This window comes from Hypanus sabinus, chromosome 17 (genome assembly GCF_030144855.1).
Source record: "Hypanus sabinus isolate sHypSab1 chromosome 17, sHypSab1.hap1, whole genome shotgun sequence".
In the NCBI taxonomy this organism is placed as follows: Eukaryota; Metazoa; Chordata; class Chondrichthyes; order Myliobatiformes; family Dasyatidae; genus Hypanus; species Hypanus sabinus.
This window is the reverse complement of record NC_082722.1, coordinates 65,285,652-65,308,925: the sequence shown is the minus strand read 5'-3', so window position 1 is coordinate 65,308,925 and position 23,274 is coordinate 65,285,652. Positions and strand designations below refer to the sequence as shown.

The 23,274-nt window shown below is 43.0% G+C and overlaps 1 protein-coding gene across 9 annotated transcripts in view; it reads left to right on the top strand.

The window, feature by feature from the left end:
- gse1b (Gse1 coiled-coil protein b) overlaps window positions 1-23,274 on the top strand; it is a 709,689-nt gene that overhangs the window by 198,692 nt on the left and 487,723 nt on the right. The gene's annotated exons all lie outside the window — the stretch shown is intronic.

Genomic DNA, 23,274 nt, shown 5'->3' with positions numbered 1-23,274 from the left:
CCTTTTCACGGGGAAGTTGAATCAAAAACTAGAGGAGATACAGGAACAGGAGACTGCAGGTGCTGTAGCTGGAATCTCAAGTTCAAATTTATTCACACACACATATTTGTACGTTCTCCCTATGACCGCATGGGTTTCCTCCGGGTGTTCCAGTTTCCTCCCACAGTCCAAAGACGTACCGGTAGGTTAATTGGTCATTGTAAATTGTCCCGTGATTAAGGTTAACTCAGGGGATTGCTGGGCGGCACGGCTCAAAGGGCCAAAAGAACCTATTCCACACTGTATCTCAATAAATAAAAAAAATTACACACAGCACATAAACAATAAAATATAGTTCAAAATGCACGTAGTGAAGTGTAGTAAACTGCTCGCTGCCCTGGTGGCAAGACATTGGTGGTGCTCATTAGCCTCACAGCCTGAGGGGAAAGGCTGTTATTCAGACTGGCAGTCTAGGTCTGATGCTTCTGAACTACCTTCTTGACGGTAGTGGGTCAAAGAGGTTATGGGATGGATGGAAGCGGTCCTGTGAGTGCAAAACTCTGGAGTAATGAGTGATCTGCTGGAAGAGCTGTGCCTGCCGAGTTATTTCAGCATTTGTTTGTTGCTCCAGATAGCAATAGGTGAGAGGGGAGGGTTAGAAGGGACCTCGGGGGGCAGCCTCTTCATTCAGAGAGTGGTACGTGTATGGAACAATCTGCCAGAGGAAGTAGTTGAGGCAGGTACAATAATAACATTTAAAAGAGACTTGGACAGGTACATTGACGGGAAATATTTAGAGTTAAATGGTCAAGTGCAGGCAAATGGGACTTACATGGACATCATGGGCAGCATTGTGAAGATGGGCTGAAAGGCCTCTTTCCATGCCTTTGACTCTATGGCAACACCTCTGAGCACTCTAGGTGTCAGGAAACAGCGTTGCGATAGCTACGAGATCTGATTTTAGTGAAATAACAAGAAAGAGAAAATTTTCAACTGGTCAGACAGTGTAAATAGAGAGAAAGTTAACCTTTCATCAGAATAGAGTTAATAATCAAACTCGTAGAACAGAAGGTGGATGATGGTGTTGGACAGTACAAATGGAGTGGAGTGGTGATTGAAAGTAACTGATTAACACATGGAATGGTGATGCTGGTGGTTGAGGGAGGGTGGTGTACAGTAGTTAATCACAGCTGATCTGTTTGGGGAGATGCAAATAGCAGGAGTTGAATAGAATTGGAATTGGCTTACTATTGTCACAAACCAAGATACAATTAAAATCTTTTCTTGCATGATGTTCACTTTAATCAAATCATTCCCCGGTGCATTGAGGTAGAACAAATTAAAACAATCACAATGCAAAATAAAGTGCATTGCAGTAAGGTGCAAGATTATAACAATGTAGATTGTGATGTTGAGAGTCCAATTTATCATTCTAGGAAACCATTGTAACAGTAGGGTAGAAGCTGTTCTTGAGCCTGCTGGTATGTCTCCTAGACCATAGAGGGGAGTCTGGTTTCTGTGATCAGTTGTGTACAACTTTCTGTTTATCCTGTCTGTTACCCATAATTTTATAAAATCCTATCAAGTCCCTCCTCAGCCTCCAGCGCTCCAGAGAAAATAACCCAAGTTTGTTCAATCTCTCCTTTACTGCTCAGAACTTGCCACATGTGCATTGAAACATACAGTGAAATAAATGCATCGTTTGTGCCAATGACCAACAAGGTCCGAAGATGTGCTGGGGCAGCTCGCAAGTGTCACCAGCGCCAACATAGCATGACCACAGTTTACTAACCTTAACCCCTATGTCTTTGGAATGTGGGAGGAAACTGGAGCACCTGGAGGAAATGTGTGCAGTCATGGCAAGAACATACAAACTCCTTACAGACAGCGGCAGGAATGGAACCCCGATATCTGATCATTTCTAAGACAGACAGCATCTTGGCAAACCTCTCCTGCACCCTTTCTGAAGCTTCCACATCATTCCGATAATGGGGTGATATGAAACAATGTAGTAATTCACAAGGGCGTAAAGTTTTACTCGGTTGTAACATGACTCTTAGACTCGAGTCATGACCAACTCTAATGGGTGGAGATGTTGAGGCTACTCTGTGTAAGATCTCTTGAAGTTGTCGTATGAACCTAGGGACTGAGGATTGGCAGCGACGGGCAGTTCATCCAGTTCTCATCTCATATTTGTACCCTTGTGACAGTGCATTATTCTCAGCAACAGGAGGTTTGATTGTTTTTTGTTGTGCCTTTAACGGGATATTGAGTTTAGTTGTCATAACCTACTGAGTTGGTCCCTAATTGTCTGTGTGACTCAGTCACAGAGACGGAGGTAACTGCTGATCATTTTGCCAGGGGAGAGAGTTGAGATCAATGGTGTAACCCATAGAGTGGCATAGATGGGTTAAATCCTGACCTTCGGAGTTCACCGTGAGTAGTTTGCACGTTCTCCTTGTGAGTACTTGGTTTTCCTCATACAGCTCAAACATAGGCAGATTGCTGGCTGCTGATGTAGGTGAGTGGTGGAACCTGGGAGTGTTGATCGATATACCTGGAGAATGGGTCGGGGAAGGATTGGTGGGGAAATAAGATTGCTCGGTGAGCCAGCATAGATTTAAATGGCGAAACAGTCTTCTGTTTTGTGAGGATCTTGCTTATTAAAATTCTTTTCTCCGAACATCAGATATTTTCCCAATTTGTTCTACAAATGCAATGATTTATGCATTGTCATCTTCATGATGTGCTGTGTCTTATGACATGGGTGACTATAGTCTCCATGACCTCGGCAAAGTTTTCTACAGAGGTGGTTTGCCATTGCCTTCTTGTGGGCAGTGTCTTTACAAGATGGGCGATCCCAGCCATTATCAGAGATTGTCTGCCTGACGTCAGCGGTCGTATAACCAGCACTTGTGACATGCACCAGTTGCTCATATAACTCATGTAACCCTGATCAGAGGGTAAAGCAGGTGCTACACTTTGCCCAAGGGTGACCTACAGGCTAGCTTAGGGAAGAAATGCCTTACACCCCCTTTGGTAAAGACATGTCTCTTCCCTGTCACCCTAATCATCTACGTGCATTTGGTTATTTCATGAGGGCAGGTTAATCCTCACTCTGTTTGTAAAGTCCTTCATTGTCCTGTCCCTTTGATCTTGGTAGTCTCCGCTGACCGTGAAGGTATCTGCATTCTTCCAGCTCTAGCCTCCTGGTCATCCATGTATGAAATCGATCCATCATTTGCAGCTTCCAAGGGCCTAACTTCTGAAGTGCTTTGACAACCATGTTTGTTCCACTCTGTACATGGGTTTTAAAACTAGACCTTTGGCCACTTGATAGTTTACCTGTCTGGTTGTCAGATTTTGTTTTACAATCAGTCCTGTGAACCATTTTGGGATGTGTTAGTGTTGGTGGTGATGGGACTGAAGAGAAAACTGTGAAACCATGCATTGTTGGGATGGGGGGTGGGGGTGCTGGTGTGGCATACAATGGTGCTAGTAAGTTTGTGAACCCTGTAGAATTTTCTCCATTTCTGCTTAAATATAACCTAAAATGTAATCAGATCTTCATGTGAGTTCTAAAGCTAGATAAAGATGACCCAATTAAATAAATAACACAAAAAACATTATACTTGTTCATTTATTTATTGAGGATAAATGATTCAATATTGCATGTATTTGCTGGAAAAGTCTGTGAACCTCTGGGTAACGCCTTCTACAAAAGCTGTTTGGAGTTAGGTGACCCAGTCAATGAGATGAGATTGGAGGTGAGGGTTGTAGAGGCGTCCTGCCCTATGAAAAATGCACAAAGTCAGGTTACTGACAGAGACTGCTCTTCTCAAGAAAGATCTGTTTACGTGCACCATGCCTCGATCAAAACAACTTTCAGAGGACCTTAGAAGAAGAACTATAGAGATGCATGAAGCTGGAAAAGGCTACAAAAGCATTTCTAAAGACCTGAGTGTTCATCAGTCCACAGTAAGAGAAATTGTCTACAAATGGAGGAAATTCAGTACTGTTGCTACTCTCCCTAGGAGTGGGCATTCTGCAAGGATCACATCAAGAGCACAATGTGCAATGCTGAAGGAGGTGAAAAAGAACCCAAGGGTAACAGCAAAAGACCTGCAGAAATCTTTAGAACTTGCTAAAGTGTCTCTTCAAGTGTCCACTAAAAGAAAAACACTGAACAAGACTGGTGTTCATGGAAGGTCACCATGGAGGAGACCACTGCTCTAAAAAAAAAATTGATGCACATCTCAAGTTTGCAAAAAGCCATCTGAATGTTCTACAATACTTCTGGGACAATGTTCTGTGGACAGATGAGACAAAAGTTGAACTTTTTGGCAGAAATGCACAATGCTATGTTTGGAGGAAAAAGGGCACTGTACACCAAAACCTCATCCCAATTGTGAAGCATGGTGGAAAGAGAATCATGGTTTGGGGCTACTTTGCTGCTTCAGGGCCTGGACAACATGCAATTTTTGAGAGAAGAATGAATTCAAAATTGTATCAAGACAACTTACAGGAGGATGTCAGGGTAGCAGTCCATCACCTAAAGCTCAATAGGAATTGGACAATGCAGTAAGTCAATGATTTGAAAGACAAGAGTAAATCAACAACAGAATGGTTCAAAAAGAAGAAAATTTGTGCTTTGGAATGACTGAGTCAGTCCTGACCTTAATCCTATAGAAATGTTGTGGAAGGACCTCAAGCAAGCAGTTCAAGCTTGGGAGCCCACCAACGTCCTAGAGTTGAAGCAGTTTTGGAAAGAGGAATGGCCTAAAATCCTTCCAAGCCGATGTGCAGGACTGATCAACAGTCACTGGAAAAGTTTAGTTGAAGTTAGTCCTATGCAAAAGAGTCACACCAGTTACTGAAAGCAAAGGTTCACATACTTTTTCTAACAAATGCATGTAATATTGGCAAACACAAGGAAATCTGCAGATGCTGGAAATTCAAGCAACACACACAAAATGCTGGTGGAATGCAGCAGGCCAGGCAGCATCTATAGGGAGAAGCACTGTCGACATTTTGGGCCGAGACCCTTCTCGAAACGTCGACAGTGCTTCTTCCTATAGATGCTGCCTGGCCTGCTACATTCCACCAGCATTTTGTGTGTGTTACATGTAATATTGGATCATTTTTTTCAGTAATTAAACAAATATAATGTTCTTTTTGTGTTATTTATTTAATTGGGTTCTCTATCGAGTTTTAGGACTTGTGTGAAGATCTGATTACATTTTAGGTCATATTTATACAGAAATAGAGAAAATTCTCCACGATTTACAGATTTTTTTTAGCATCACTGTAGCCTTGATTCCTTCCTTGAGGAATCTTTGCAAAAAGGTCAGGACAAGAGTGATTTCTGCAACGAAGGAGTTGCACTGCAACAAAAGGTTGATCAAGTTGGACCTTTGCATGCTGGCGGGTTTAGATGAATGAAAGGTAACTTTATTGAAACATATACGTAAGATTCAAAAGGCACTTGATAAATCCCATGCTGTAAGGTTTGAAGTCTGCCTTTGTAGATAAACCTAGAAACAGGGTATGTCTGTACTTCTCACTGCCTTGATAAAGCAGCTAGCATGATAGTACAAAAAAACACACCCACCTGGACATTTTCTCCCCCTACCCCAACTGGGAAAAAGATAAGAAAGCCTGAAAGCATGTATCATCATGATCAAGGACAGCTTCTTTAGGGATGTTATAAGACTATTGATTGGTCCCCTTGTATAGTAAGATGGACTCATAAGTTCACAGTCTATGTTGTGATGGCTTTATCTGATTGTCTGCCTACACTTGCTCTTTCTCTGTGACCGTGACACTTTATTCTTCATTCTGTTATTGCTTCTCCATTGTAACACCTCAATGCACTGATGTGATAAAATTATCTATGTGGGTAGATGGCCTGCAAAACAAAGTTTTTCACTCTATCTCAGTATATCTGATAATAAGAAACTAATTTACTAACGAGTTCAGAATGATGGAGAGCAACTTCTTTTCTCAGAGGGTCATTATTTTCTGGAATTCTCATGTAGAATCATGGATTATCTTTAAAGCTATGAGAGGTAGAGCTTTGGACATTAGGGGAGTCAAGTGTTATGGAGAGCAGGCAGGAAAGAGGAACTGAGTCCAAGATCAGATTAGCCATGATCTTACTGGATGCCAGACTGGCTCAAGGTTGACTTAAAGATAAGATGAAGGTTAGCTTTATTTGTCTCATATGCGTCAAAACATCCAGTGAAATGTATCATTTACATCAATGACCAACAGAGTGTGAGGATTGCCCGCAAGTGTCACCAAGCTTCCGCCGCCAACACAACGTGCTTACAACTTAGTAAATTTTACTAACCTTTTGGAATGTGGGAGGAAACCGGAGCACCTAGAGGAAACTTGAATAGTCACAGGGAGAACATACAAACTCCTTGCAGAGTGCAGTGGGAACTGAACCCCAGTCACTGGTGCTGTAAAGCATTGTGCTAACTGTTACACAATTGGAATTATAAACTACTCCTGCTCTTATTATTTATGTCTTTCTGACTTGGTGTCTATGTGATGTGATAATGGATTACAAAATACTAAGGCACGCAATTTTAAATTAAAATAAGACTTATATTGGCAAACCATTTCACCAAGACAAAACCTAGTAATTTAGCTTCCGGTTTTGATGGTTTCTAATAACGTGTGCTGGCATGGTTTTCCATTATGACTTGGTTATACACATTGAGTGCATTAACGCAGTGGCTAAGTAGCAGGGGTGGTGTTGAGCAATCTGGTCTGTTGACTTGGAGACAAGTGTTCCATCCCACCATAGCAGTTTTGGAATTTTAATTCAAGGATTTGGGTAGCCGTGGTTTTAATCTGAGTGTGATGTAACTACTGGATTGATATAAAAATCCATCTGTTATTTTTACATCTTTCTTGGAATTAAACCTGAATTATGATTTCACAATCAGTTGTGAAAATATCTTCTGAAGCTAATTATGGGTAGACAATAATATTTGGCCTTTCCACCACCTTCCACTTACCATAAACAGATATGTGCATGCAGTTAGTATTAACGTTGCCTTTGAGCATTGCAAACAATTAGGTCCAGTGTAGCTTGATAGCTTGGAAGTCAGCAATCGCTTAGGAAATTGTGAAGTGTACAGATGTCCAGTTTATCAAAGGTGAAATCTCTCTGTATGTTGAAGTGAATGTCAGAATATTCAACGACATGCACGCAGCCAAGAAAAGTTCCAAAACATAAAAGATTCAAATATCCAGAAGAGGTGTACAAAATTCTGAGGTGTACAAAATTCTGAGGTGTGTAGGTGCACTGAATGCATGCAGGCTCTTTCTACTCAGGTTGACTAGAATAGATCTAAAGGTCATAGGTTAAGAGTGAAAGGTGAAATATTTGAGGAAAAGCTACTTCCTTCAGAGGGTGTTGTGAGTGTGAAATGAGCTGCCAGCAGAAGTGATGGATATGTGGTAGTAGTAAAATTGGTCCTCTGGAAGATCCAAGTGATAATTAATGTGAGGAGCCAAAAGAGATGAGAAAGATCTTAAGGTGATTTTTTTTTTGCATCTGTATTTACTTGGGAGATGGATGCAGAGTCTATAGAAGTGGTGAAAACCAGCAGCAAGATCATGGGTCTTGTACAGATTACAGAGGAGGAGATGTGTGCTGTCTTGAGGCAAATTAGGGTGAATAAATCTCCAGAGCCTGACAGGTTGTTCCTTTGGACCCTGTGGGAGCTAAGTACATAAATTACATGTGCCCTAGCAGAGATATTTAAAACATCTTTAGCCACAAGTGAGGTATCAGAGGATTGGAGGACAGGAGGATAGCTAATGTTGTTCCCTCTTTAAGAAATACTCTAAGCACAGGTCAGAAAACTATAGGCATGTCTGTAGTGTGAAAGTAATTGAAAGCAATTCCAAGGGATTGCATATGAAAATATTTGGATAGAGAGGGACTGGTTAGGGATAGTCGACATGTCTTCATGCATGCTAGGTCATGTCTAACCAATCTTACAGTGGTTTTCGAGGAAGCTACCGGGAAAATTGCTGAAGGCAAGGCAGAAGATGTTGTTTACATGGACTTCAGCAAGGTGTTTGACAAGTACCCACACGGGAGGTTGGTTAAGAAGTTTCTGTCACTTAGCATTCAAGATGGGGTAGTAAATTGGATTAGACATTGGCTTCACGGGAGAAGCCAGAGACTGGTAGTAGATGATTGACTCGCTGACTGGAGGCCTGTGACTAGTGGTGTGTGGCAGGGATCGGTGCTGGTCTTACATGGTGTGTGATAGGACACTGAGGAGTGTGGTAGAACCGAGGGATCTGGGAACAGAGCTCCAAAATTGCTTTCCTACCTATAGGAAAGATGTAAATAAGGTTGACAATTTACAAGGATGTTGCTGGGACTGGAGGACCTGAGTTATAAGGGAAGACTGAATAGGTTAGGATTTTATTCTTTGGAATGTTGAAGATTGAGGGGGAATTTGATAGAGGTATGGAAAATTATGAGGGGTGTAGATAGGATAAATGCAAGCAAGCTTTTTCCACTGAGGTTAGGTGAGACTACAACCAGAGGTCATAGGTTAAGGGTGAAAGGTGAATTGTTTAAGGGGAACACGAGGGGGAGCTTCTTCACTCAGAGGGCAGTGAGAGTGTGGAACGAGCTGCCAGCACAAGTGGTGGATGTGGGTTTGATTTCAACATTTAGGAGAAATTTGGATTGTTAGTAGGATGAGAGGGGTGTGGAGGTCTACGGTCAGAGTGAAGGTTCAAAGTTTAAAGTAAGTTCAAAGAGAAAAATTTTTATCAGAGCACCCTCTCATGTCACCAGATACAAGCCTGAGATTCTTTTTCAGCAGGCATACTTAGCAATCTGTAGGACAGTAACCATAAACAGGATCTGTAAACCGTAAATGTTTGGAATTGTAAACTGTGAAAATGCAGGTAATAAATAAATAGCAGTAAATTGATGGAACTAGGCTGGTTAATGGTTTGGCATGGACGAGGTAGGCAAAAGGGCCTGTTTCTGTGTTGGAGTGTTCTATGTTTCTATGTGGATTCAATTGTCACATTTAAGAGAAGTTTGGATAGGTACATGACTAGATGGCCAACGGGCCTGTTTCTTTGCTGCGGTCCTATGTGACTCTAACTATGGTTTGCTTTCATTCATATCTCTTGTTGGGAATCTCTGGAATTATCTACCCTGGAAGGTTAAGAAGGATGGATCTTTGGAAGCATTTAAAGAGGAGCATTTTAAAGGTTGGGAAAGTGAAGTCTATGGGCTGCTGGCATAGAAGAGTATATGGGCCTGGGGCAGAGCAGCCATGTCTATATTTGAATGTCATTGATGCTTAACAGTCTGAATGGCAAATTTCTGCTCCTATTTCTTGTTTTGTTGCAGATTAACAATGTATATTGTCAAGGCTATAAACATCCTCTATATTCTTTGTGTAAAATGACACATTATTAACTCAAGTCTGTAGCTGGAAAATAGAACAAGTGTTACCCGCTCGCTCTCGTGCATGTGTCCCCTTCCCACCCGTCAAAGGCCCTGGTTGGAGAGCCGCCCCATGTTTAGTGACCCTCACACCATGAAACGGCCCTAGTGAGTCTAGGAAACAGATATAGCTGGGGTTCCCAACCTGGGGTGCTCGCACCCCCTGGGGGTGTGAGATGGAATTTCAGGGGGTGCGACAAAGAGTGGCTTGAGTGACGAGTCACGAGTCATCACTCACCCAGCTGCCAATGTGCCTTGAGAAGTGGTAGTAACGTTTGTCCCAAGCACACTACAGTCTCCCGCTGCCCGAGTCAAGAGAGACGTGAACTCAGTCCAGTCTCCCGCTGCCCGAGTTGAGAGAGACGGGAACTCAGTCCAGTCTCCCGCTGCCTGAGTCGAGAGAGACATAAACTCAGTCCAGTCTCCCACTGCCCGAGTCGAGAGAGACATAAACTCAGTCCAGTCTCCCGCTGCCCGAGTCAGCGTTGAGAATCCTCATCAGTGTTACCTGGGAGTTACACCTCAGAGTTGAGGAGTCTCATCAATTTAATGTTTACAAATTTTTTCTGAATAAATTAGAATCTAATTGCTCAATTTATATTTGCATTTTATGCACTGAGTTAAAAGCTTATTTTTTTTAAGTTCAATTTGTTCACCCGCTGTATTGTATGTGGTTCAATTTGTGGTTCAAAATTAGAAATTAGACTTCTTCATCTTCAAATGTGATATTACTTTTGTAGGGGATGCGAACATTAATCCAACATTTCCTAGGGGTGTGGGGCATAGAAGAGGTTGGGAACCACTGAGATATAGCAAGCTGTGAAGGAGACACCTGTGGACAGTGTCCAGGAGATTACTTGGCTAGGCAGCTATTAAGGAAATTTGCAAGAAAGGGAAGGAGGGAGTGTATTTCCCTGGAGATTAACTGGGTATGTATTCAGCAGAACAAGAAGTTGCCTTTCGTGACTCTTCCTGAAGCTGGTGGTGGCCTCGTTCATTTATCACACCCATTTCTCAGGTGGAATCGCCTTAGTCCTCTGCCTGTCTACCGGATATACCACTGTACTCTGATGCAAAATGGCTCGGAGCTGGATTCCATGACCACAGTCTCCAGAGAGCCGGTGGTTTTGAAAAGCTGCAATAAGTGCCCTTCATTCAGTTGGGTAGAGAGAGGAGATCGTGCTTTGCCTTCAGCCACATTGTCAACACTCAACCAACGTAGAATTGGCCGTGATCATAATTGGAAGCTTTGTTTTGAACTTTGATGGTTTATAGCGTTCTTAAACTCAGTTGCCATTCCTGCAGAGTATCCTTAGTTAAAAGATTAAGGATTACCTTTATTTGTCAAATGTACATCAAAGCATTCAGTGAAGTGTGTCAATGGCCAACACCCAATGATGTGCTGGGGCAGCCCACAAGCTTCCATGACAAGTAACTTAGTAACCTTAGCTCGTTTATCTTTGGAATGTGAGAGGAAACCGGAACACCTGGATGAAATTCACATGGTCATGGGGAGAATGTACAAACTCCTCACTGATAGCAGAAAGAAATAAATCCTGATTGCTGGCCCTATAAAGCTTTCTGCTAGCCACTACACTGCCTTGACTGATGGTTTTGGCTCTCTTATCCTGCTCTATGCCAGTGGTCATATGGAATGAGCCAATCTAACCAAGGCAATACTCAGTGATAAACAGATTTGCAAAGATCCCCTGGTAAGCTCAACTTCTGTGAATTCTGCCCTGAAGAGATTAATCCCTCTGTATCACCTCTTTCTGGCAATTTTGAGCTGTATTTTGAACTCTGTAATCCCATAATAAAGTCCCTGTTAAATCTCACCCCTCTTATCCTAAAGAAAACCTTCTTCCTGTTCTTGCTTCCCCAATCCTGGTCCAAAAATCCCGACTACTAAGAAGTTCTAACCCTAACTTTGATGTTCTTTGGTAGATTCCATGTGGGCTGCAGCTGTTAGTCATATTTAGAGCGTATTGGCCAGCTGCTTCACAGCCTGGTATGGGAACACCAATGACATTGAACAGAAAGTCCTACAAAAGGTAGTGAATTTGGTCCAGTTCCTCATGGCTAAAGCCCCCCCCCCCGCCCCCCACAACCATTGAGCACATCTATGTGAAACGCTGTCATAGGAAAGCAGCATCTATCGTTAGAGATCCTCACCTCCCAGGCCGTGCTTTTTTTTTGCTGCTGCCATCAGAAAGAAGGTACAAAAGTCTCAGGACTTGCACCACCAGGTTCAAAAATAGCTACTACCCCTCAACATCAGGCTCTTGAACAAAAGAGGGTAACTACACCCTATCTATACCCCTTGTAATCTTGTATACCTGTTGTTTGTCACTGTTACAGGCGCATGTGTGTTGACCAGACACTGTCTGATAGGCTTTAGTACAACCTCATCTAGGGCTTTCTCCACTTTTCCACACACAGCAAGCATCTGCCTCACTCCTGGCTCATCCTCAAACAGCCACGGGTTTTCCGAGCAAGGTTTATACACACTGGGCCTTCCGCACTCAGATGCCGCAAACCATGCTGCTTGTGGCGCAGGCTCCTGGCCAAGAGCCGCAGCAGATCTGAAAGATGTTGCTCGGAGGACCGTAGCTGTCTGTGCGCACAATGAATTGCATCAGCGGGAGAGGGGATGTGGGGATGGGCAGTGTGAGTGGAGTGCAGGTGCTTTCCCACTGAGAGGGAGGGGACAAGGAGAGGTAGGCTCATTGTGGTCGATTCAGACCCAGTGAGACTTTGCAGCTGCAGTATAAATAGTCAGTACTTAATGTCCCCGTCCCAGCGAGGGAGGCTGATTGTGTCTTATCTTAGGCGTCTGACTAACTGCTGATTGTTTTGTTAAGTAAAGCTCTTTGGCTGACACAAGGCTGGAGGCAGCAGCTTTAAGCACAGTGTGTGGCTGCCATTAACTGAATGCTCTTGTGATAACTTATTCAGGGCAAGGCCACAGAAAAAGTGGGAGGTGTTTAACTTTGACAAACATGTGGCAAGACTGTTGTGTGCCATTAGGGAGAGGCGAGTGCTGTGGGTTGTGGGCGCCGTGCGGAGTTTATAACAATGCCATTGGGCTCCTGAACAGCAGTGGTTATCACAACGCTATTACAGCTTGGAGTTCCAAGTTCGATTCCGGCGCTGTCTGTGAGGAGTTTGTCCGTCCTCCCAGTGGAATGCTTTCAGTTTTCCCCGAGTGCTCTTGGTTTCCTCCCCCAGTCCAAAGACATAGCGGGTAGGTTAATCGGTCATTGTAAAACTATCCCCTGATTAGGTTTGTCGGGGGCTGCTTGAGGGGCCTGAAGAGCCAGCTCCACGGTGTATCGGTAAAAAAATTAAACAACTTCACTCAGCACAATGCCGAACTGACCCCACAGTCTCTCCCATTTCACGCACATTTGCCCTCACCCCATCCTCCTGCCACCCCACTCGGGATAGGGTTCCCCTCGTGCTCACCTACCACTCCACCAGCCTCCGGGTCTAACATATAATTTTCCGTAACTTCAGCCACCTCCAATGGGATCCCACCATCAAGCACATCTTTCCCTCCCTCTCCTTTCTGCTTTCTACATGTAGGGATCACTCCCTATGCGACTCCCCCCCCCCCCCCATCACTTCCCACTGATCTCCCTCCTGGCACTTATCCTTGTAAGCGGAACAAGTGCTACACCTGCCCTTACACTTCCTCCCTCACCACCATTCAGGGCCCCAGACAGTCCTTCCAGGTGAGGCGACACTTCACCCGTGAGTCGGCTGGTGTGATATACTGCGTCCGGTGCTCCTGGTGTGGCTTTTTATATATTGGTGAGACCCGACGCAGACCGGGAGACAGTTTTGCTGAACACCTACCAGAGAAAGTAGGATCTCCCAGTGGCCACACATTTTAATTCCATGTCCCATTCCCATTCTGATATATCTGTCCATGGCCTCATCATCAAGATGAAGCTAGACTCAGGTTGGAGAAACAACACCTTATATACTGTCTGGGTAGCCTCCAACCTGATGGCATGAACATTGATTTTTCTAACTTCCATTAATGCCGCTCCTCCCCTTCCTACCCCATGCCTTATTTATTTATTATTTATTCCCCTTTTTTCCTTTTCTCACTTTTTTCTCTCTCTGCCCCTCTCACAATCACTCCTTGCCTGTTCTCCATCTCCCTCTGGTGCTCCCCTCCCCCTTTCTTTCTCCCGAGGCCTCCCGTCCCATGATCCTTTCCCTTCTCCAGCCGTGTATCCCTTTTGCCAATCAACTTCCCAGCTCTTAGCTTCATCCCTCCTCCTCCTGTCTTCTCCTATCATTTCAGATCTCCCCCTCCCACTCCCACTTTCAAATCTGTTACTATTTCTTCTTTCAGTTAGGCCTGACGAAGGGTCTTAGCCCGAAACGTCAACTGTACTTCTTCCTATCGATGCTGCCTGGCCTGCTGCATTCCACCAGCATTTTGTGTGTGTTGCCACAACCTTTTTCAAGGATTCTACAACTTACGTTCTCAATATTATTTGTTTACTTCTTTTCTTTGTTATTTGCACGATTTGTCCTTTGTGCACATTGGATGTTTGTCTGTCTTTGGCATGTATAGAGTTTTTGAAAATCTAATGTATTTCTTTATTTCCCTGTAAGTTCCTGCAAGAAAGTAATTGTCAAGGTAGTATATGGTGACATACACTCATTGGTCACTATTTTAGTTACCTCCTGTACCCCATAAAGTGGCCACTAAGTGTATGTTTGTGATCTACTGCTGCTATAGCCCCCAAATCAAGGTTTGGTACGTTACAGTCTCTTCACCCCATCCAGGACGCTTCTGGTCGTCAACATCTAAATTCCCTTCGCCATTGAACGGGGTATCCTAGACGTCCCCCATTTGGTTCCCAAATGCTTTCTTGCACACCGCTATTGTAACGCATGGTTATTTGAGTTGCTGTTGCCTTCCTGTCAACTTGTACCAGGCTGGCCCTCTTCTTCCGCAGATGATTGTCATTAACAAGGCGTTTCAGTCGGCAGAACTGGATGTTTTTTGTTTTTTTTTTTCCGCTCCATTCCCTATAAACTCTAGAGACTGTTGTGTGTGAAAATCCCAGGAGATCAGCAGTTCTGGAAATAATCAAACCACCCCATCTGGCACCAACCATCATTCCACAGTCAAAGTCACTTAGATCACATTTCTTCTTCATTCTGATATTTGATCTGAACAAAAACTGAACCTCTTGCCCATGGATTTTTATGGATGAGTTGCTGCTATGCGATTGAATGGATCGCTGCATTAATGAGCAGGTGTGCTTAATAAAGTGGCCACTGAGTGTAAATTTGCTCTGAACTCGTATTTGTATCACCACGAGAAATTATCTGGAGGCAGTTGCCAGGAGGGTTATCAAAATTTGGAACCCAGCAATATTACGGCGGTAGGCAGATGACCAAAGGTTAGAGCAGAGAAACTAGTTTTAAGAAGCTTCTTAAATAGGGAGAGTTTGAGAGCCAGAGAGGTTTTGTGTGAAGAAATTCCTGCTTAGGGGTTTAACAGTTGCTGTCTAGCAATAAAATTGAGGATGTTTGAGAAGCCAGAATTTAAAGGAGAAAAGTCATCGCAGAAGGTCATAGGCGGAAATTATATTAACCGGGAAGGGTGAGACAGTTTTGTGATCTCCTGCAGCTTCCAGATTACCTTAGCGAGCTTTATTCCAGAAGCCATCGTCCTCTGTGAACAGTGACAAAGGTTGGGGAACAGTTGTAGGGAAGTTACTGGAAGGAATTCTGAAGGACAAAGTCTACTATCACTGAAATAATGAAGGCCTGATCAGGAACAGTCAGCAAGGTTTTGTGCATGGGAATCATGTTTGAGGAATCTTTGGGAATTTTTCAAAGAGGTAACTAAGGGGATTGATGAAGGATTGGATTAGATTGGAGTGTTATGGGCAAAACATGGTCAACTATGACTAGCAGGAAGGGTGCTGTGATTGGTATGCATCAGTTGGGCCAAAGGACCTGTTTGCTTGTTGTAAGCTCTATGATTCTGTATTTTGGGCCTGTGTTATAACTTGATTGTTATTTATATTTGAGATGTACATCAGCAGCGGCCTTAGAGGGCCAACTCTGAAGTTAGTGTGAAAATTATATAATGTTGAGATTGGACTGTCTAGTTTTTTTTTTAATAATTTTTTATTGCATTTTTAAATGATTACAAAGTATGAAAAAACAATGTATATAACCCATACCCCCTCCCCTTAACCCCTCCCCCCTAACTGCCCTATAGAAAAAAAAAGAAAGAAAGAAAGAAAGAATGCCTGGTGGTTGGAAGATCTCCACATGCTCCATGGAATTCGTAATAATTTTAATATGTATATTTATTTCTTTCCCCTAATAACCAATTGTTTCATCTTCAAAGCATCTATATATTTAATCCTGTCTTTTGTAAATAAGGGCTCCAAATTTTCAAAAATGTTTCATATTTATCTCTTAAATTATAAGTAATTTTTTCTAATGGAATACAACCATAGATTTCTTTCTTCCAAGAATTTGAACAATTAAAGAATAAATATAAAATATCAAACAACACTTTATTTTGTTACTTTCAATTAAGGGCTTATTTAAGAGAAAAATTAGGTCAAACAATGTTATTGCCGAAATCTAATGAAATAGAAATTTTAATTCAAAAAGGAAATATCAAAAAATTTATATCTTGCATGTATAATTTGATTCAAAGACAGGTAATTAAGCAAGGAGTCCATAAGTCAAGACAAAAATGGGAAAGTGATTTGAATATTAAAATTGAAGAAACAAATTGGTCAAGACTATGTCTTGACAGTATGACAAATACAATAAATGTTCGGTTAAGATTAGTGCAGTATAATTTTCTACATCAATTATATATTACACCACAAAAAATAAAAAAATTTAATCCAAATTTATCGGATCAGTGTTTCCGATGTAACCAGGAAACTGGTACTTTTTTACATTCGACATGGTCTTGCTCTAAAATTCAACCTTTTTGGACAAATTTAAGACTTTTATTGGACTGTCTAGTTGAAACAAAATTGAATAAACGTTCCAGAGATTAGACCTTTTGGAGTAAGTTTTCATAAGCACCACAATCAACAAGGATGCTTTTCCTGATGAACAGCCATGGCCCGAAAGGTAGACTCTTTATTCCAATTCATAGACACTTCCTGTCCCACTGAGCTCCTCCAGCATTTTGTGATATGTGTTGTTCTGGATTCACAGCATCTGCAGAATCTCTTGTGTTCAGGATGTTACCAGGTTGTCCTGAATTAGATCACTTTACAAGCTCAGGAGGATAAAGGTCAGGTGTATGAAGCCCAGCCTTATACTTTAACTGTGCTATGATACTGTGCTGTCCCCTCAAGAAGTTCTGGTACCTTAAACAGAAGGCAGTACTCTAGATGGGACTGTCTGGTGCTCTACACTGCTGAACTATCACTTGTACATTTGTGTATCCTTTCCCCCTTGTGCTAAAGCCAACTTTTCAGGGATGTTCTTGATCACTTTGTGTCCCTGTGCCCAGTGTTTTGGTTCCTTGACCTCCATAGCTTTGAGTCTCACCACAGGTTCTGCAATATTTCTCTTCTCCTTCAGCAAAGAAAAGAGCAAAATTCTAGTGCACCGTACGTTCCTCACTGCTGGCATGGTCTCAGCAACCAAAGATCCATTATTCTGCCCATCTCAGGTTCACCTCTCCCTGTGTTCTCATTTATGACCTACACTCTTCCAATCCGGCAATGGGACTAATTTCAAAATCTCTATTAGGTTGATAGCATTCTCCTTACAAGGACCCACTTTCACCATATGTTCCCTCTGCAATTTACTTCAGAGCAATAATCCTCAAAGAACTCCATGTGCTTCTAGTTCAGACCTCCTATGCATCTCTTTTACTTGATCGTTGGTAGTTCTACCATCAGGCTGGACTTTAGGCTCTGCAAAACCCTCCTTCCTCCACCGCATAACCCCCCCTTCCCCTTTTTGACCAAGCTTCCTGTCTCTTGTTCCTTCGTCAATTTTTGTCTAACTGTGCTTCTGCAAAAGAACCTTGGAACAGTTTAAAGATTGAAGTTGTTGTTGATTTGGACCTCCTTGTTATCTTTAAAACTATAGATATCTAAGCGTTATCAGCCTGACTGTAAAATCGTTTCCTATTGTTGAAAGAGGTGATGTTCTCAAGCACCATTCATAAGTAAAACATCTGAGTATTTCTCAGACCAGCTTGTAGTGTAGATACCTGCTTGGTGTGTCAAGAGTTTTTGACAGATCTCATGCATTGTTAAATCAACTGAATGAAGTGATGTCATTATGTAAGTGCACTGTCTTTTCTAAGGCTGTCCTGAGAACATGATAGGGAGAGAGAGTGTGGGAAGCAGATATAATTCTGATACGCATGGGTGACGCTCGATGTCAGGTTAGCTTGTCACGCTGGTACACATTTGATCTTTCACCGTTGAAAGTTTTTGGCATGATAGGTTGACTTAAACTGGTGTCAGGGCTTAAGCAGTAGTAGTGTTTAAACAGATTATCCGAGCGCCGTAGCACAGCACTGGCAAGTAACTGGCCTGAACGGAACCTTTGCTTTGTTAGGTAAGGCTATGCAAGGCATGTCGGCTGTGGCTCAGTGGATAGCACTTGGGCCATTAGAGTATCTCTGTTACACATTCTGTTAAGTACTTTTGAGCTATAGTCGTTGTTTCAATGGACTGAAAACCACAACCATCACACCGAGGGACAGCACAGGAATGGTAATGACAAGATGTTCTTTATATTGGGCAGCTCACCAGTGGCAACTTTCCTTTGAAATAGTATCATAGGACTTCTTAACTTCAAAGTTCAAAGTAAGTTTATTGTCAAAGTGCAGATATGTTAACTACCTTGAGGTTTATTTTTGCAATTACAGGAAAACAAAGAAATACAATAGAATTTATAAAAACTGTGCATAATTGTGTAGAATCCTTGAAAGTGAGTCTGTAGGTTGTGGAAACGTTTCAGGGTTGAGGTGAGTGAAGTTATCAATGTTGGTTCAGGATCGTGATGGTTGTAGGATAATAACCGTCTTTGAACCTGGTAGTGTGGGACCTAAGGCTTCCATACCTCCTGCCTGATGGTAGCAGAGAGAAGAGAGCATGGCCTGGATGGGGGTCTTGCTAAGAGCAGAGTGTTATCAGGAAAAGTGGCCACCAGAGCAGAACTGGCTTCTTGTATGAGCCTCCAGAGTGGGTATTGAACCTGTAATTTTCTGAAATAGTAACAAGTATGCTACCAACTGGGCTACAACCAGCTAAATGCCAAATTCAGCCTTCTGTTCATTGTGAATCTGAACTGGTCCCGTCTGTGCTGTTATGAGACATTTCATTGCTCTTACAGTCAGTAATAAACTCATGAACACACGATGACTAGCTGTGTTAGTTTGCAAAGTGCAGCTTGGCAGTGTCCGATTTCATGTTAAGCACAATGTTAATCGTGGCTCCGTGTTGCTTTTCCATAACCAGAAACCGTTCAGTTGTTCTTATTAACGCTGAAGCTGTTTGGACTAGTTTCTATTAAAAACCTGGCAGTACTGCCAGTTTCCACACGTGAAATACTAGGATCTTCAAACAAGTTGAGGGTAGGAATTACAAACCTCCACAAGGATCAAAGATCAATGTTATTCACCATATACATCTCCATTGTTGATCCTCTCTGTGCCTTCTGGTGCATTGGGTGGCAACCATGTTGTTTCTTTTGCATTTTTGTCTGTTTTTTTTACAAGGCTGAGTTACTAGCTTGATGATCAACCCAGCATGGATGGAAAGTGTGCAGCGTGCCGGCCGGGTTCGAATCTGGGACCATTGATGCCGGCCGCCAGCTTGTACATTGACATGCGTTCGGAATTTGCTGTGGTGTGTTGGTCAGGGTGTGACATGAAATGAAAAACCACAACATTCAACAGAATTATATAAAAATAATGTTAGAGGTTAAAGCACAGATCCGGGATAAATGTGCATAAACACATAAATACCAGCACAGAAGTGGGGGGGTAACATTAAAAACAAATATATTTCAGTCTCCTTGGAGCAATTTAATCAGCTGTATGGGCCCGAAGCTTTGGCATTAATGTCATCCTCTCCACTCTCCTCTTGCTTAAGAAGCTCCTTCCAATGTACCTCTTTGACAAGCGTTCTGTCACCTCTTCCAATGTCTCCTTTGTGATGCCCCTATTAAGCACTGTGGGATGTTTTGCTGTATAAATTGTTGAAATGGTTGATAAAGAATTGATGTAGTGTAAAGTAATCTTTCAATTGCAAAGGTGATTTAACTAAAAGTATTTTCTTCTTGTGAAATTGGATTGTGTAGAGCTGAGCTTCCCAATCTTTAAGCAAGGGGCCCGTGGACCCCAGGTTGGGAACCCTGGTCCAGAGAGTCCAGCATGTAGTGACAGATGATCTTCCCCTGAAATTGCTTTGTTCCTCCAATTATGATCGTCAGCCTCTCAATAGTTCCAAGTTCGATGGAAGTCCGAAACTCCAGCTTATTTCCTCACCCTCCTATCTTGAAACAGCCTCTCAAATTGAGTCTGTTTAAGCATAGTTTCCAGTTTCCCTATGCAAGTGCTTGCCAGCTTTCTCTCACGTGAAAGTTTCATGGATATATGCTTATTCTCCTTGGGTTTGTAGGTGGGAGGCGTAAAAGATGAGTTATTGCCAGTGAATGGGCCACACATTCAAGTGTAAGCTGAAGAACGCGTTTATCACCTTTAGAGATTTATAACACAATAACAGGCAATTCTGGCTGGCCAAAGACTCCCATGTGACCAATTAACCTTCTAACCCATACATCGCTGGAATGTGTGGGGAATCTGCAGCCCACATGGTCACAGGGAGCACTTACAGTCGCGGGGATCGAACCCAGGTCGCTTGTGCTGTGCTGGCATTATGCTAACCGTACGCTCTCATGTCCCCCTCAAAATCACCACCCGAGTGACCAGACTCTGCCCACGGTGTCGTGCAGCTGGAAGCTGGCAGTGTTGGGCAAGCTTGGTAGACAGAATGTGGGCAGTAGATGAGAGTGCAGAGTGTCCTTGAATAAATAGCAAGAGTAATTTCCGGGATTATACTGCAATCTAATTTTGACACGTGTAAGTACAGTAATGGCTAATCTATTCCAAGTGAACGGTAGCGGCCTTTAATGATAAATGGGCATGTTGCAGATGCAGTGACATACCTGGTATGGAGAAGCCTTCAGATGGAGGAGGCTGGGTTTCAATCAGGAGGGAGACCTGCTCACTGCTGCCATGAGGTCGTGGCTTGAAGCAACACCGGCCCATTACGACACATGGCATTATAATTTCGCAGCATATTAATTTTGCAAATAAAAGTGGCTGGGGATCCTTATTATCCTGCTGTAAAGTGTAACAGGAAATGCAACGTGCAATTTAATTATGCTTAACCATGTTTCAAGGGGCTGGTTTGTTAACTCTGTTCACAATTAACCCATTTAGCTGCCCAGACTGGTGTTCCCATTACAGAGGCTTCTTTGTGATGTCATGTCATGCAAATGACATTCAAATCTAGATATTGGATCATACTATATCCTGACCGTGTTCTGTTCAAACCTGCTTTTGTACATTTGTGCTTCGTTGGGAATCTATGCTCTTTGTACGTCACAAAAGTAGGTAAATAATGTGTTTGACATTTAATTAGGATCAGCTTTGAAAGAGAATGGTATATCACACTGGGCTCTATAGTTACTTTAGGATTGGTAATTTGTTCTGTGGGTTCTGAGGGCAGTGTGGGAACTACGTAAGACATAGGAGCAAAATGGCCCACCAGGTCTGCTCTGCCATTCAATCTTGGCCGATTTATTTTCCCTCTCAACCCCGATGTCCTGCCTTCTCCCTGTGACCATAAGACCATAAGGTACAGGAACATGGAGTCTACTCGAGTGTGATCCATTTTCCCTCTCAGCCCCAATCATCCCTCTCCTTGCCTTCTTCCCGTACCTCTTCGTGCCCTGACTAATGAAGAACTTATCAACCTCTGCCTTAAATACACCAGATGACTAGACACCTGTGGCAATGAATTCCACAGATTCACCACTCCCTGGCTAAAGAAATTCCTCTTTACCTCCATTCTAAAAGGATGTCCCTCTCTCGAGGTGGGATCCTCTGGTCTTAGACTCTCCCACCATAGGAGGCATCCACTCTATCAAAGCTTTTCACCATTCGAAATGTTTCAGTGAGGTCACCCCTCATTCTTCTGAATTCCAGTTAGTAGAGGCACAGAGCCATCAAACCCTCCTATATGATGCCCTCAGTAATCAAGAGCCTATCGCCCTCTGTTTTAAATATACCAGTGACTTGGCATCAGCTGTCTGTGGCAACGACTTTCACAGATTCACCACCCTCTAGCTAAAGCAACTGCTCCTCATCTCTGTTAATTTTGAGGCTGTGCCCACTGGTCCTGCACTCCTCAGCTATTGGAAACGTCCTCTCCACGTCAACTCTATAGGCCTTTCGATATTCAGTAGGTTTCAAAGAGATCCTTGTGGATTTCAGTATACACACTGCCAAAGCTAGGGGTGGAGATGCCTGACAGGTCGAGCAGGCCGGAATCTTGTGAGGTAATGTGCTCCGATCATCTTGTGGTTTCCGTATGCTTATTATAAATTTGTAATCATACAGAAAGAGACCACTGAATCCTTTGGATGCATGCTGGCTCCTGGGAAAGAAATCCAATTATCCTATTGTCACTCTCCTGATTTTCCTTATAACTTTATTCCATCTCACATTTGCCTATTAACTTCCATTTATCTCTTACCTTCAGCAAGGAGTACTTACCATCACTAGTTAATCCAGGGCGGCATGGTAGTGAAGTGGTTAGCGCAACACTTTACACTTTACTATAAGATCGGGGTTCAATGCCTGCCGCTCTCTGTAAGGAGTTAGTACGTTCTCTCCGTGACTGCGTGAGTTTCCACGGGATGTTCCAGTTCCCTCCCACATTCCATGTAGCCTAGGGTTGGAGAGTTGTGGGCGCGCAATGTTGGTGCCAGAGTGTGGCTCCGTATCTATGGTCTTGCAACATTTACTCGGCCTTGTGACGAACTGAGGCTGTGGCCTGCTTCAGCTGCGGTAATGCCTGGCTTCGTATCTCTTGTAAAACTATAGCTCTGAAGCTATTTGCGCACTTCTGTGTTTTGCACGATTTGTTGTTTTCTGTATGCGTATCAGATATTTGACGGTCTTTTTTTAATGGGTTCTTTTGAGGTCTCTTTGTTTAGTGGCTGCCTGTTAGGAGATGAATCTCAAGGTTGTATAATGTACACATAGTTTGATAATAAATGTATTTTGAACTGTGAAACACTCGTGGGCTGCCCCCAGCACATCGCAGAGCATGTTGGTCATTGATGCAAACGATGCATTTTACGGCATGTGACAAATAAAGCTGACCCTTCTAATCTTCCTGCTGGCACATTATCAGGTTGTGGGAGGAAACCTTGTAGTCACAGGGCGAGCGTGCAAACTCCACAGAGGCAGTGCTGAAGATCAGTTTTGAACCCGGATGTCTGGATCTGTGAGGTGACAGTACCAGTTACTGCTGCGATGCCACCCAGAAAGCTCCTCCTTTTGAGGGGGAGGGTGCTGCATTCCCTCTGCCCACCCAATAACCCACTACTGCAATAAAACTCGCAGTAGAGTGTCATTGTTGGGAATCTCGTATCGGGCCCACCTTTTGAACCCAGCTAAGTACACTGAGGTAGAGGATTTGAAGTGTTTTGCCGAGGCAACATTGGCAGTGTCTCTTCAG